The 13,750-nt window shown below is 44.3% G+C and overlaps 1 protein-coding gene across 2 annotated transcripts in view; it reads left to right on the top strand.

Annotated features, from left to right (window-relative positions):
* The window catches only part of LOC124554034, a 112,981-nt gene that overhangs the window by 10,589 nt on the left and 88,642 nt on the right, over positions 1-13,750 (top strand). Inside the window, exon 1 of one of the 2 annotated variants that reach the window (XM_047128069.1) lies at positions 5,998-6,129. The exons of the other annotated variant lie outside the window; for it this stretch is intronic. The gene's annotated coding sequence lies outside the window, so the exon portion shown is untranslated. Of the gene's footprint in view, positions 1-5,997; positions 6,130-13,750 lie in introns of those variants that run through there. 2 annotated transcript variants of the gene reach the window in all.

Below are 13,750 nucleotides of genomic sequence, written 5' to 3' on the forward strand. Positions count from 1 at the left end.
CTGGCTTGAGATTCTTTTTGCTTGTAAGTCAGTAAGTGGTCTCACTTTTGATGTTAACGAAGGTGTATTAGCAAAAGCAGTTGGCACAACTTTTTCAGTATGTTTCAGAGCTAATTCTTGCCAACGTTTTAATCTCTCTTATCCACAGCCCGGTCCACATGAATGCAAAACTACTGGCGTCAAAAATGTCACGTTTGCAGAAACTCGTGTGAACTGTAGGTTGCCCTTAACACAGCTGCAAGATCACACCACAACGCTATCTCTGCGGAAGACGAAATATTAATATTAACCTCATAGTTTTTTCAGATGATCCTGTTATCTATGATGTATTGTCTGAAAGAAGCTGCATATTCACTCAGATCTTGATAAGATTTCAAAGCGGTTGAAAGACGGCAAATTGATTTAAATGTTCATAAATGTAAAACTGTGCCTCCAGAAAATTAAAAGTAGTATTCTAGGACTATATCATAGTAACTGTTAGAATCGGCCGACACATATAAAGTACCAGGTATGAAATGGAATGACGACATACGCTTAGTTGTACGTAAAGCAGGTGACAGACTTCCGTTTACTGGTAGAATTCTGGTGGAGAGCGGTCAGCCTACAAAGGACTTTGCTTACAAATCACTCGTACCACCGGTTGTAGAATATTGCTCAAGTGTGTGGGACCAGTACCAAATACGACTAACAAGGGATACTGAACGTATACAGAGAAGGGCAGCACGAATTGTCATGGATTTGTTTGACCCGTGGGAGTGTAACGGAAGTACACAAGTAACTGAACTTCCAGACTCAGACAGACGCAAACTATCCCGAGAAAGTGTATTAGCAAAGTTTCAAGAACCGCCTTTAGATGGTGATGCTAGGAATATACTTACAACCCTCTACGTACCGCTCACATAGGGATCGTGAGGATAAGATTACAATAAGTACTAAGCGTACAAAGGCATTCATTCTTCCCGCGCTCCATTTGTGAATGGAAAAGGAACAAACCCTGACAACTGGTACTGTGGGACGCACTCTCTGCCACGGTCGCTTGCAGAGCATGTAGATGTAGATGCAAATGTAGGTGCTGTTTAGCATCGTATTATCACAGCGTCTTCCGTAGTTTCAGGCAATTCTCGTTGTCATTTTCTTTTATTTTTTCATCGCAGTGCATCATAATTTTCGTTTCATCACAGACACAGGAATTCTGCTGTAGATTTCTTCTGCACTTTCTCGAGCTGGCCTTTTCATCCACAGTTGTTCCTACGTGTACTTCGGTGGATTCAAAGTTGAGCTCCCATTTCTCTTTCAAAATTACCTAATGTTTTTTCTCATTTCAGCTCGCAAGTACTGTGGATTCCTATAAAATGTTAATGATTCCAGTTTAAGTGGACTGCCTGTAGGTATTTGTTATGATTTGCCTAAGGCCTCTGTGCATGTACTGTATTTGCAACATCGAGCGTTCCCTTACCTGTACTTTCCAGTTGGAAAACTCCTGCTGTTTATTCGCTCCCAAGTGTCTCGATAATGTCCGTACTTAGCGTACATACAGGGTGGCGCACGAAATGTGTTAACATTTTGTTTTTGAATATAAACTTTCTCAATACAATCTGAAAGAACATATACTACAATGAGGAGCCGTCCATGGAGATTTGTTCTGAGCACATGCTCTATATATCCGCCATTGGGGAGCCAATTTTGTCCGTCATTGAAGCGACCTGGAAGCCTGAGTGAAATGATCCTCACGTCGAAATGCTCGTGTAAAAACTCCAGTAGTCCAGACCTCAATCCATGTGACTTTCTTCTTTGGGGGTTCCTAAAGGAAAAAATTTCCCCGAAACGTCCACGTGATGTAATGGAGCTCAGAAGACTTATTCTTCAAGCTTGCACTGAAATTACGGAAGACATGTGCTGTAGGGTAATCACTAACTTCAGTATTCGTTTGAAGGAAGGTCGGAAACGAAATGGTGGACATATTGAGTATGCGCTGAGTTAGAACAAATCTCCATGGACGGCTCTTCATTGTAGTATATGTTCCTTTCAGATTGTATTGACAGTAAAGTTCATATTCAAAAACAAAATGGTAACACATTTCGTGCGCCACCCTGTATGTTGCCAGTGAACATGGGCATTTGTTTTAGTAGATTAAAGAATTCCCTATGATCACAGTCAGTCACATCTCCCATACTCCTGTTCTAGCCACCTGGCAAACCAGCCTTTCCCGCTCACTCTTTCCTGTTCTACTTCTATCCCACTTCACCGGTTTCCTACCTCCTCAAGTGACGATCGGTTTGAGGCGCCGTGTCACGGATTGCGCGGCCCCACCTGCCGGAGGTTAGAGTCCTCCCACGGGCATGGGTGTGTGTGTGTGTGTGTGTGTGTGTGTGTGTGTGTGTGTGTGTGTGTGTGTGTGTGTTTTGTTCTTTGTATAAGTTAGTTTACATTAGTTTAAGTAGTGTGTAGGTCTACAGACTGATGACCTTAGTAGTTTGGTCTCTTACGAATCACACACTCTCACACACTCTCACACACTCTCACACACTCTCACACACTCTCACACACTCTCACACACTCTCACACACTCTCACACACACTCTCACACACACTCTCACACACACTCTCACTCACACTCTCACTCACACTCTCACTCACACTCTCACTCACACTCTCACTCACACTCTCACTCACACTCTCACTCACACTCTCACTCACACTCTCACTCACACTCTCACTCACACTCTCACTCACACACTCTCTCACACACACTCTCTCTCTCTCACACACTCCTGACCTCAGTGATTCTACTGTAGTCATTGAGGTGCCATATTTGGCAACTAAATCTCAGTTCAGCTCCTCCTTTGACGCCAGCAAGTCTGCAGTCTGCCTTTAACTCTTCGCTATGTGCTTATTCTTTTTATCAGCGTGGCCAAATTGGCCAATCATGTTCTGCTCAGAGCTACATGCTCTGCTGCCCTCTGTTCACTTATCGTTGCTTCAGCCTCGCCCGCACTCACGCTTAGTAAGTTGTGCACTCGACCTGAAACACTGCTAGCTGTGAGTGGAGCAGGCTGTGCACATCCTAAATCTAAACATCTCCGCTGCACCACTGAAGTCTGGCTCACTCATTTGCCTCGCATCGGAGGAACCTACTGTTTCATTTTGCACATTTTCGTGGCTAAAAGTGGGGAGAATCCATCTCCCACACGTCTCTGTACCGTCGCAGTCTCTTTTTTGGGCATTTCGTCTACTGACTCCTCACCACCTTTTTTCTTTTCTCCCCGTACTGCTTTTGGAGCGACTACACGTAACTATTTTCTAATAACACAAATGAAAATTTTATACAGAAAAAACACTACCTGAAACAGTCACTTAAATAACATGCTAAATTTTTACCAAGTTCATCACACTGGCTAAACAAGAGTATTCATCACAAGCAACCTAGTAAAATGAAAATGAGCTTCACACGCAATTCCCAGCGCAAAATCATCGTCACACGAGCATTAATTACATTTAAAAAACTCCCCACTCAAAAGGATTACAACGAAAAGCTCCCAAACTACCATAAACACACTTCACACAAAATTCAAAACAGACATCAAAGACGACACTGTTTCATAAATCAACCACAATGAAGAAATTGTGAGAGATCTGTAGAAAATAAAATTTACGTGTTAGTACACCCTAACAATGTCACAGCATCAACATGAGATCCCTGGGGTGACCGAAATCCTGTGCAAAAGGGTCTCGCCATTATGAAGGCTACCTGTTCTCCGCAAAATTCAGACTTAATGGCAAAGTCGGTGTTCCAAATGAAACCTGTTGCTGACTTCAAATACCAACAGCCACCAGGCAAACAGAGGTTATTTTCGTTTCATTGAGCACGCACCAGACACACAAACTTAGATTGTGGCTGAAATTCGTTCATGTGCTGGAAAAATAGCAGAGAAAACCACCACCTGTCAGGCTGTTGTATGAGCTAAGGAATGAAATATCCTCGTACTGGATACACAAGACAACATATTACAATTTTGTTGGTTCAAATGGCTCTCAGCACTATGGGACTCAACTGCTGAGGTCATTAGTCCCCTAGAACTTAGAACTAGTTAAACCTAACTAACCTAAGGACATCAGAAACATCGATGCCCGAGGCAGGATTCGAACCTGCGACCGGAGCGGTCTTGCGGTTCCAGACTGCAGCGCCTTTAACCGCACGGCCACTTCGGCCGGCTATTACAATTTTATTGATCGCTATTAAGGGAGGATAAGAACTGAATGATTTTAGGGATCTTGACTAGGAAGCAGAGTGGTGCTGTGAGGTGGTATGTAAAGAGCCACTCGACGTTTACGTCTGAATTAAAACACACGAAAATATTAAATGGTGCTTCAGCTTCGACATAGGGTACGTGTCTCTCGAATGCAGCCTCCAAATGTGGAACTCAATCTGCCAAATATGGAGTAGGATTTACTTGATGCAGACACTGACCATCTCCATACATTATATAGTTCTGAAGAATGCTTGCTTATTCTGCTTTTAAGTACACTGGGACAGAGAGCAAAATACTTTAGACAGTCAACTTCTGAGGACAAAGGCCCATTGCAAGAATTCACTATAAATCCAATAATTAGACAGTACAGTTACTGAATAAGAGCACCTCTACTCTGTACTTGACAAAGAATTTTATGTTCGTTTTTGGCCTCTAATATGAGACACACTAACACGTGTGGGGAATGAAGTGGTTCTAGCACTACACATTCCACCCTCCAAAGGGAACTTATAATTGAAAATATTCTTTCCACAACAATATTTGTGTATAGTACAGCAGGAGCAAAACTTACAAGCGTGTCTATATTTTTACATGAAGTACCTGTACTTTTAAGTGTATTGAAGACATCGCACAGTCTCATCTGTTTCCAAATTAGCTTTTTCCAATTCCTCAAGTTTCTGGGATACAAAGTTGTTCACGCATCCTTCTCGTCTGAAATATTGCACATGTCTACGGCCTTAAGAATTATCAGAAAATTTAAAAGTTCAGCCCAAGAAACAGTATTTTTTTTGGTGTTATCCAATGAGATGATTTCAGAGGTTGAGGTGGAGAACTCTACTTTCCCAAACAAGTCACAAAAGTGTCTTAGAATTGGTAAAAGGCTCGTATTTTGACTGAGTGAAAGTATCTTCTTTTCCAAGTTAATTAAAATGGTATTATTTCTTGAAGCAAGCTGAAACCGTGGTTATTTCCAACTTTTGGATTGAATTTAAAAAAAACATTTTCAATGGGCATTGTGTGAAATGAAGCCAAAGAAGTGACTGTGGGTTCTCGAAAATTTGTTTCAGCAACGTGGGACACGTATTCTGAGATAGAAAACAAGATTTCAAAGGTTCATACATATCAATAACTTTCGTAACTCCTGGCAACAATGACAACCATCTAGTTTTAATACTACCTAGAACTTTGCCGTATCGAGTATCAACGAAATCACAGAATGATTTCAGTTGGTCCACACGTTGAGGGTAAATGTGTGTCGTGCCCAGTGTAACTTATTTTAAGTGAAAGTAGTACGTGAGCCCAGGCACCGATGACCTCAGCATTGATATCCCTGTAACGTTCTTTAACGAAAACTTGTCACACTCGTCCGTCGTTTCTGGAGTAGCAAATGATCGATACGAATCGCGAAGCTCGCGCGTAAGTCACTGGCACTCAGCACGATGACGGAAGATGTTGTGTTCACACCTCTCCTCATCCCGTGACCAAAATGCAGCGTGTTTGTTCCATCTTTGCGTTCACCAAAAGCGGTACTGGGGAATCGGTTTACGAAATCCGGTTTTTGGGGCGCCAGGCGAAGGGTGTGTGTTGCCAGCTGTATAGCGCGGTTCGAGATAACGGACTGTGGCGTGGGTGGGACGCAGGCGGTCCGGCAGTGCCGACACAGACGTAGACGCCCTGCTGCAGCCGTTCCCTCGCCTGCCGCGCGAGCTGGCAACGCCGCCCCGTGACGTCAGCGCTGAGGGGGGGGGGGGGGGGCAGCCGGCTGTCTGTGCGGTCCAGTTGTGACGCAGCAGCCTGGAGGGAAGCAGCGTGCGACGTTGTCCTGCCTGCCCAGACAGAGCTTGTGTATCTTGTGTCTGCACGGGAATACCTCAGAAAGGTGAGGCAGGAATTTATGGGAGCGGCGGATGTTCTGCACGCTTTTGTGTGGTTTTTGTCGCGTAACTCACTTACTGCTCTTGTCTAATACTTTGTCTTACTTTGAAAAATTACGACCACTACGAACAAAGGGGGTGGCTAACAGTGTGTTAAATTACCGTCTTGAGTGTTCAGTGATTTATTGGTCGTTACGTGTGGCCTTGCTCCAGTCTGTGAAAACTTGAGCGAGAAGAACGTGGAACGATTGGAAAATAACGCCACATTCAGTCGGCTAGTGTTTCGATGTGCCAGTGTAGATTTCCACGGAATTCACGTACAACAGGCATTTAAAATGAAAACCTCGCGTTCTTGATTATGTTCGTAGGACGCAAGTTTACGAAAACCATGAAATGCAGAACTTTGTAGTAAGCGAGTTTTAGTGCGACCAGGCGTGTAGCGGCTTGCAGGCGCGGCAGAAATTTATTTTTTAATGTTTCGCGTAATGTGACCAAATTCAGACATCTAAAATGTTGTCAAGATGTACTCATTCAGAGGTATAATCTTAAATTGCGGTCGTCACACAGTAAGAGAAGTACCGCAGTTGGAAACATTGCGCGTCGCGAGGTAACGTGACTAAGGGCGCCGAAATACGCGGACGTTAGTCAGACAGTATTTCAGAATGAGGGCAGTTACCGACTTCCAAGAAACTGCACGCAAGACTACGAGAACTGGAGAGATTTTTCCGCTACCCCCCTACTCCGGCCACGTTGCCGCTGTTCATGGAGTCAACTTAGGCATCAGACGTATCGTTGTAGTTTATCGGTACCTAGCGATTCGCGACGCAGTTTACAGACAGTATCCCCACACCCCGTAGCGTATCTGCAAAACTTACATCGTCGTACGGCCCACAGATCAGTAGACGTGACGTGTCAAAAATTTAGACGCGCGATAAACGGGCTTTTATTTAAAAAGCAGCGCAAATTAAGCAGACTGTGCTTACTCAGTATTTCAGAATGAGCACTTGCTTTCGAACACACATTAAGAACAATTTCAAACCGTTTGTAAACTTTTATCTCGCTTACATGCTTAACGTCAGATGTTACACACGTAAACTCGTCCGCAAAGTAATCAGACGTCGGAAGCTGTTTCGTGCGTGGGCGTTGCGGATCCTGAAGTCCATTCGCGAATCACAACTCGTGGCGTGACGCCGACACGCTTGTGGCGATGAGACGCAGCACTCGCGTTCATTTCAGTATCTTCACAATTTTCTGGAATTAAGGTTATGGTCAACGAGCAATCTGTAGCTTTCCCCAACACCCTCATTACAAACAGGCGACCATCTGCGTAGTAGTTGGCGAATTCTTGAGAATTTATCGTAATGTTTGTGCTTCACGAAATAAACATTTCGTATTTTTTATCGCTCTGTCACGTCTCCTCGTTTGTGATGTGCTCATGAAATTTTTTTTAGCACTCTACAACGCTGCATCGTTTTGTTGGGCTGTTCTCGTGTTACTATTTGTCTGATTATGATGAGAGAGCCCGGTGTGTCGACAAAGGAACGCGTCAGCGATCTGTGAGGCGCGCCGTGTTGTGTGCGGCCTGCGCTTCAGTCGTGTATTATGTGAGGGAAGGATGAAGGTCGGTGATTCTGACGCCGTCACTTACCAGCTTCTTCATTTCACGTTCAAATTACACCATTAAAGTGCAGTGTAGATTTCTATGTGCAGGCACTAACGGCGGCAGAATCTAGATTTAATTTGTGCCATTTCCAGTGCAACAGTTGCGAGAGTCAAGGTAGATTTGTTGTTAGTTTCCGTCAGAGGGTTGAATCACGTCAAAATTATAACATTTGTGGGGGCATTTTCTAATTATGTTTGACAGTAACCAACAGTAAACATTATTTCGTTTAGCCAGATACTGTTACAGAAGCCTTACCCGTTATTCATGGTAAGTCAGTTTCGTAATCGTTGGTGGCCACTGACGTCGCATTTGCAGACACTTCGGCGTGACAAAGTACTGAAGACGACCCGTCTTGAAGAGTTCAGAAATGCCATGTGTCAGTTAGACTGCACATCGTCGTAAAACGCAAATTTGAATACCAAAACCATAAAATTGACAATTTTATCTCCGGAAACAGGTAGATCAACACGACTGTTCAGTGTGCTCCCCCTCATCCACTGCAAGCAAAGAACGCGTGACGTCACGGAAAAGTGACTGTCGTCACACGTGAGGGACACGATGATTTGATAAAAGTTGCGCGAATTTTATGTATAAAAAGCAACCCGGAATCGGTGCTCTAAATGCCCTTCACTTTCGTGACATGGAACTGTGTGTGGTGGTTTTCGTATTTATACTCGCCTATCACAAAATATACAACGCAATTGATGCACGCCGTATTAAAGACCTGTTCAAAGCGTATCGTGTGTAGCGAGATAAGATTTGCTGAATTGTAGAAAACTGTGGCGTTCACGGATGAACAGCAGCGGCAGCCAAAAGTGTTTCCTAAAAAGGTCGCGATTGTGTGGAATCAGCTCTTTAGGTCACACATAGATATCCAATAATAAGGGAGTAAGGTCACTCGTGACTTGGGAATGTGTACAGTGTTTCCGGGTGCTTTCAATTCATTAGGTGTTCTGTCCACCAGTAAAATGTGATAGCCGCATAAAATTTCACATTGTGGTGTCTCACATGATACTTGGGCCGGCAGTAAACGTGACTCAGCGTGGAGACGGCGGCGAGGTGTCGCCCTGACACGTGGCTGAGGGTAGCCTGCGTGCAGGAGGAACCGTGCCCTACCACTGGCTGCTTGTAGTCTCAAGTTGAGCCACTCTGAGGTCCATCGTGGGCTGTGACTGCTGTATGGCGGCGAAACTTGGTGTGCTAATGCGCCCTTGCGGAACCTATTTACACTGGAAGGAATGTTCCCATATGTAATGGATTGGGAACGGAACGTGCACAGGAAGGGACAAACAAGTGAGAAAGGCAGAATGTCGATATTATTAACCGCCACTTGCTGAACTTGTTCAGTATGAGCACCGGAGACTTCCGCGAGGTGTTGCACAGTGACAGATTCGCACCTGGTATTGGAATTGATTTCCTCCGGCGCCAACTGGTTTCGCGTTAACGCATTAGCATGTCTACAGTGTTTCGCTGCCTTACCATACTCACAGACCACAGTCGACTTGGGTCAGTAGCTTCATTTTACTTACAAGCACCCGCTACTTGAATGTCTCAGACGGAGAAAAAAAAAAGTTCGTGAAAATTTCGCTGTCACCTTGGTGGCCCATGTGGTCATAAACCATTTAGTAGTTAATCAGTGAAGAAATCTGCAGTTTTCTCAGACTTCCGTCGTGTGTTTCACTTTTCTCAAAGCATCAAGGCTCTGCCAGTACCCGTATTTTTAGTACAGGCGGCTGCCTAAACTGGAGCAGCTCGCAGCTGCTGATAGCGGCCGTCGACATTGACCCGTGGCGTAATGGTTTGCTGCGTGACGTCACACACACACTCACGGATACAACAGAACGCGTGGCTGCTATATTATTTTCTGTAAAGAGTGTTGTGGTGGAAAAGTGATCCGTTGCTTGGCCAGAGTTCTGGTACAGGTTGTCAGGTTACAGTATGGTTGTCACTCAGCGGAGCCAAAGAAACGGAATGCTACAGTAACAATTTTTGTGTGGCACGTATTTCACGCATGTTAGCTTTCGAAGAGTGTTGTATGTCCGTTTTGGTGACGCACAGTTGGAATCGGCAGGTTCAGTGCTGGGCCCGCTTGCCCCTAGTGTGGAGGCAGGTCCACACCTGTGCAGCCGGCCGGCCAGCACGGCGCCCCGCGGCACCCCCCACTCTCCGGACGAGTACAGACCGCGCTCTCCCGCCCGCGGTGTTTTTCTGTCTGTTTTTTGTACTGCGTCTCACGGTTACGTTGCTGTGTTTCGCGCCCTTTCAAATTTTCGCAAGCCCATTGGCCGAGTGGTCTAAAAAGATACAAAATGGCTCTGAAGATCATCGTGCATACATACCTGTGGCGCGAGTTCTCGGTAACATCCAGTATGGCCTCTATTTTGTGTAATCAGTGATCGAGTGGTCTTCTGCTAATATTTCAAGTTCATTTGAGTCAGCCACAGTGCAATGAAACCCTATTTTAATCGCTAGATTTTCGAAAATAAACATTAAGAGAAACAGGGCTGTAGTACAATTATAAACATTATGACTTAAATATAGGAGACAACCGCAATTACGATACACACACACAGTTTAATTACACAAACCCGTGATCAGCTTCAGATTTTCAAACATCCCTTGTTAACTGCTTTTACAAGCTGATCAGTACTTGCGTTAACCGCCTACGGCCAATCCAGCGATGCGAAATTTCGTCGTTTAGGTAGCAACAAACATCGATGCTCCCTGAAGGAATGAGTAGTCCAAACAACCACAACTGTAACATATCGAGGTAAGATGTATCCGGCACAGTTGTCTCTCAGTATTAAAACGGCCCATTCAGCTTCGCCTGTCACACAGCACAGGATACATTAACCCTCGGCGAATCTCCTTCATGCGCCGAAATTACCTGAGGTTTTTCAGTACGGCACACTCTCACATTGCGGAGATAAACTTTTTCAGTAAAGTGTTAGTTGCTTTGTCGCTGAATATCAGCGTGGGGGCGAAATGTCCATCCTCAATTGATCCCTGCAATGTGGCGCAAATGTGGAGGCGCCGGCCGTAACAGTCCGCTTTTAATTGTTGTAAGGGATCCAGACGGTACGGTTTGGAGTGTAACCGCCGACGCACTGTCTTCCACATACTTTGCTGCGGTGTTCAGAGTTCGTGGCTTTTGCGTGCTGTTGACTTGTGTGGACTGCGTACATAAATCTCGTTCAGCCCCCCCCCCCCCACCCACGCCTTACACGGTTTTTTGCACCTGCCACATTTGGTCAAATACCTCGCATGTTACAACACACGAAAAGTCTTCCCTTGCCTTGTCGGCATTTTGGCAAGGCGCTGAATTCGTAATGGCATGCAATCATATTCGTACATCTAATATTGCGGAAAAATTCGAATTCTGGAAACGAGTGAATCGTTCATGGTAGCCCTCTGTCTCGCCTTTTACCCGTCGTCTTTAGTTTCTGCACCAGTACGGTGCTGAGCAGTCCAACTCATGATCTCGATCCCCTTGCTCATTTTACACAAGGCCAAGAAGTCTTTAAATTCTTAGTCTGGTTGACAACATTGCATTTACGAATTATTTCAATAACGTACGTAATATCTGTACACGTAATGTGCCTCCAGGAACACCCGCGAAATGTTAACCATCAAAGTACTTCTGTGCCCTAACAATGAATCACTGCAGCGCCTAATATTTAATTCACAGAATCTGGTACTTTCTGAACACGCTTGCTTACACTTCACGTGCCGACTTTAATCCCAGTACATACACTGTGTACCTTAGTCGCGAATCTTTCCGTAAGCAATGAAAGATAATGTACGTAAATGATGAGTATATGCCTACTTCTACTGAACCCATATTACTCCTCTGTGGTACACAAGTTAATTATGTACGTACATGTAAACGATGCAGTTCCGCGTGTAACTGACGTATACAAAGACGCAGGTATCGTTAATACGTCGAGTGTGTTTGAATTCTAAAATTGGATGTTGAAGTTCGTTATGTGGAGAGCCAAGTACGGAAACCACTGCATCAGTGGCTTTATTCTTCTTTCAAAATAATGCTGAGAAACTTATACACAAGTGCGTTTTAACGCGTAAATACCTAGTGTATGGTGAGCTGTCAGTGTTGCTGTTCATTAACTTGTAATTCACGCCCTACCTACCCTTAGTTCACTTACAGTATCACTGAAGCGTCATTCCTTTCCGTACGTAAAATTCGTAGTACAAGTTACGAAATGCCACAGTAGGTGAAGTAACGTTCTCTAAAGCACTGCAGGACCTTTGCTTGTCTCTGAGTTGCACACCAGATACAATGAATTTTCGTCTCTTTTATTGACGATTAAAATGCGTAATACTTGGGCAAATCTGCTGATAGCAAATGTCGTTCTGCTTACTGTTTATCAAAATATGCCCCCGACCTTCATGCCTTCTTTCTTCTGTCGTGTAAATTTTGCCAACTCCAAGGAAACAAGACGACCGGCAAGTCAGGGATTTTTGTCTCCTTATCTGTGAGTTTCAAACAGCTGTTTCTCTTTCTTTTTCTCCTACAGAAATTAGTATTGCGTATTTCTTTATACTTACCGCGTGTACAAATTATTTCCTCTTTTTTACTTATTTACATAAAAATATGCAAATAATAGTTACCACCTAGATGGACGTAGAACATGAAAAATATATCTATGGACGGTTAGTCTCTAATTTGGCTAAAAGAGAATTACTACCATCTTTGTAGCCTCTTTCATGTAGGTGCTTTAAAAATATATTCATTACATGATGAACGGTGCAGTTTTTTATAAACTCACGCAAAGATTTATTAACGTGACTTTTCTCGACCGAAATATTTCAGACAGGACTAAAGAAAACGATGGCGTCCACTCTTGGCAGTTTTTGTGTGGTGATCCACAGTGCGGACCTTACTGTAGTTAGTTTCTTACTGTGCTTAGTTTGAAGCGTCAGAAATTAAACTTGGTATTTGAACCTAAAGTAATTGCAGAGTGCGGGGATGACGTCATATAACGATATTTTGCGCGGTTAGATTGTAAGAATTCGTATATTTAACTAAGGGATTTCGAGGGATTTTTTTTCCTTGCTCTTTCTTCAGTACAAAGCCACTAAATGTGGCACCAGTGTAAAACCGAATACGGCGACCGGTCAGTCTCCTCTGCATCAACGAATCAGAGCGCAGACAACAGCCACTTACTGGGAACTGTCGAAAGTGAGCAGCGCAAATATATAAGGGTTACTGCAAAAAACACCCAGTCCAGGGTCAGCCGATGACGTCACGCGGCGAGGCTGGTGGAAACCGGCTGCAGTGAGAAACACAGCGGCAGGAAAGGGGGGGGTGGGGGCAGCAGCGAGACTGACGTCACGGCGCAGCGAAGAACGGCTTCGGTGAACAAAGTACCTCCCTCTATATTCCGCAAAGTCGTGTGAGGTTTGAATCTGTAGGTGGTTACTTAGTTTTACTGCATGCCCCATCAAGACATTAATTTTGTGGTGCTTATGTTTAGATTTTATTCATACATGAGAAGTGTGTTGGAAAAGAGCACTATAACGTATTACGGTTATGCACATGAGGGTATACAGGTACATTCATGGCGGTGCATTTTGTGTGGTTCATATCGTTTGAAAGATGTTTCACGCTGATACGGAAAACACTGGGGCGTAAAATGTGTACGCCACAGGAAGTTTTCAGGCAGAAGAACGTTTCCTTCAGCTTGTATAAATCATACAGAAGTGTACATGTTGGCATTATTTGACAACAGTAATTGTATAAATTTTTCGTTCCTGTTTAGATATATAGTAAAAGTTGTCTGTGGACTGGCGCGGACACACACACACACACACACACACACACACACACACACACACACACACGAGTGGTCCTACAAGAGTTTAGTTTCTACCGACTGAGCTGCGGAGCCATGGAAACAGAATGAGGTGGCGGTGTTGGCCGGGAGGTTTGCTCCCGGGGTTGC

This window comes from Schistocerca americana, chromosome 11 (genome assembly GCF_021461395.2).
Source record: "Schistocerca americana isolate TAMUIC-IGC-003095 chromosome 11, iqSchAmer2.1, whole genome shotgun sequence".
NCBI lineage: Eukaryota > Metazoa > Arthropoda > Insecta > Orthoptera > Acrididae > Schistocerca > Schistocerca americana.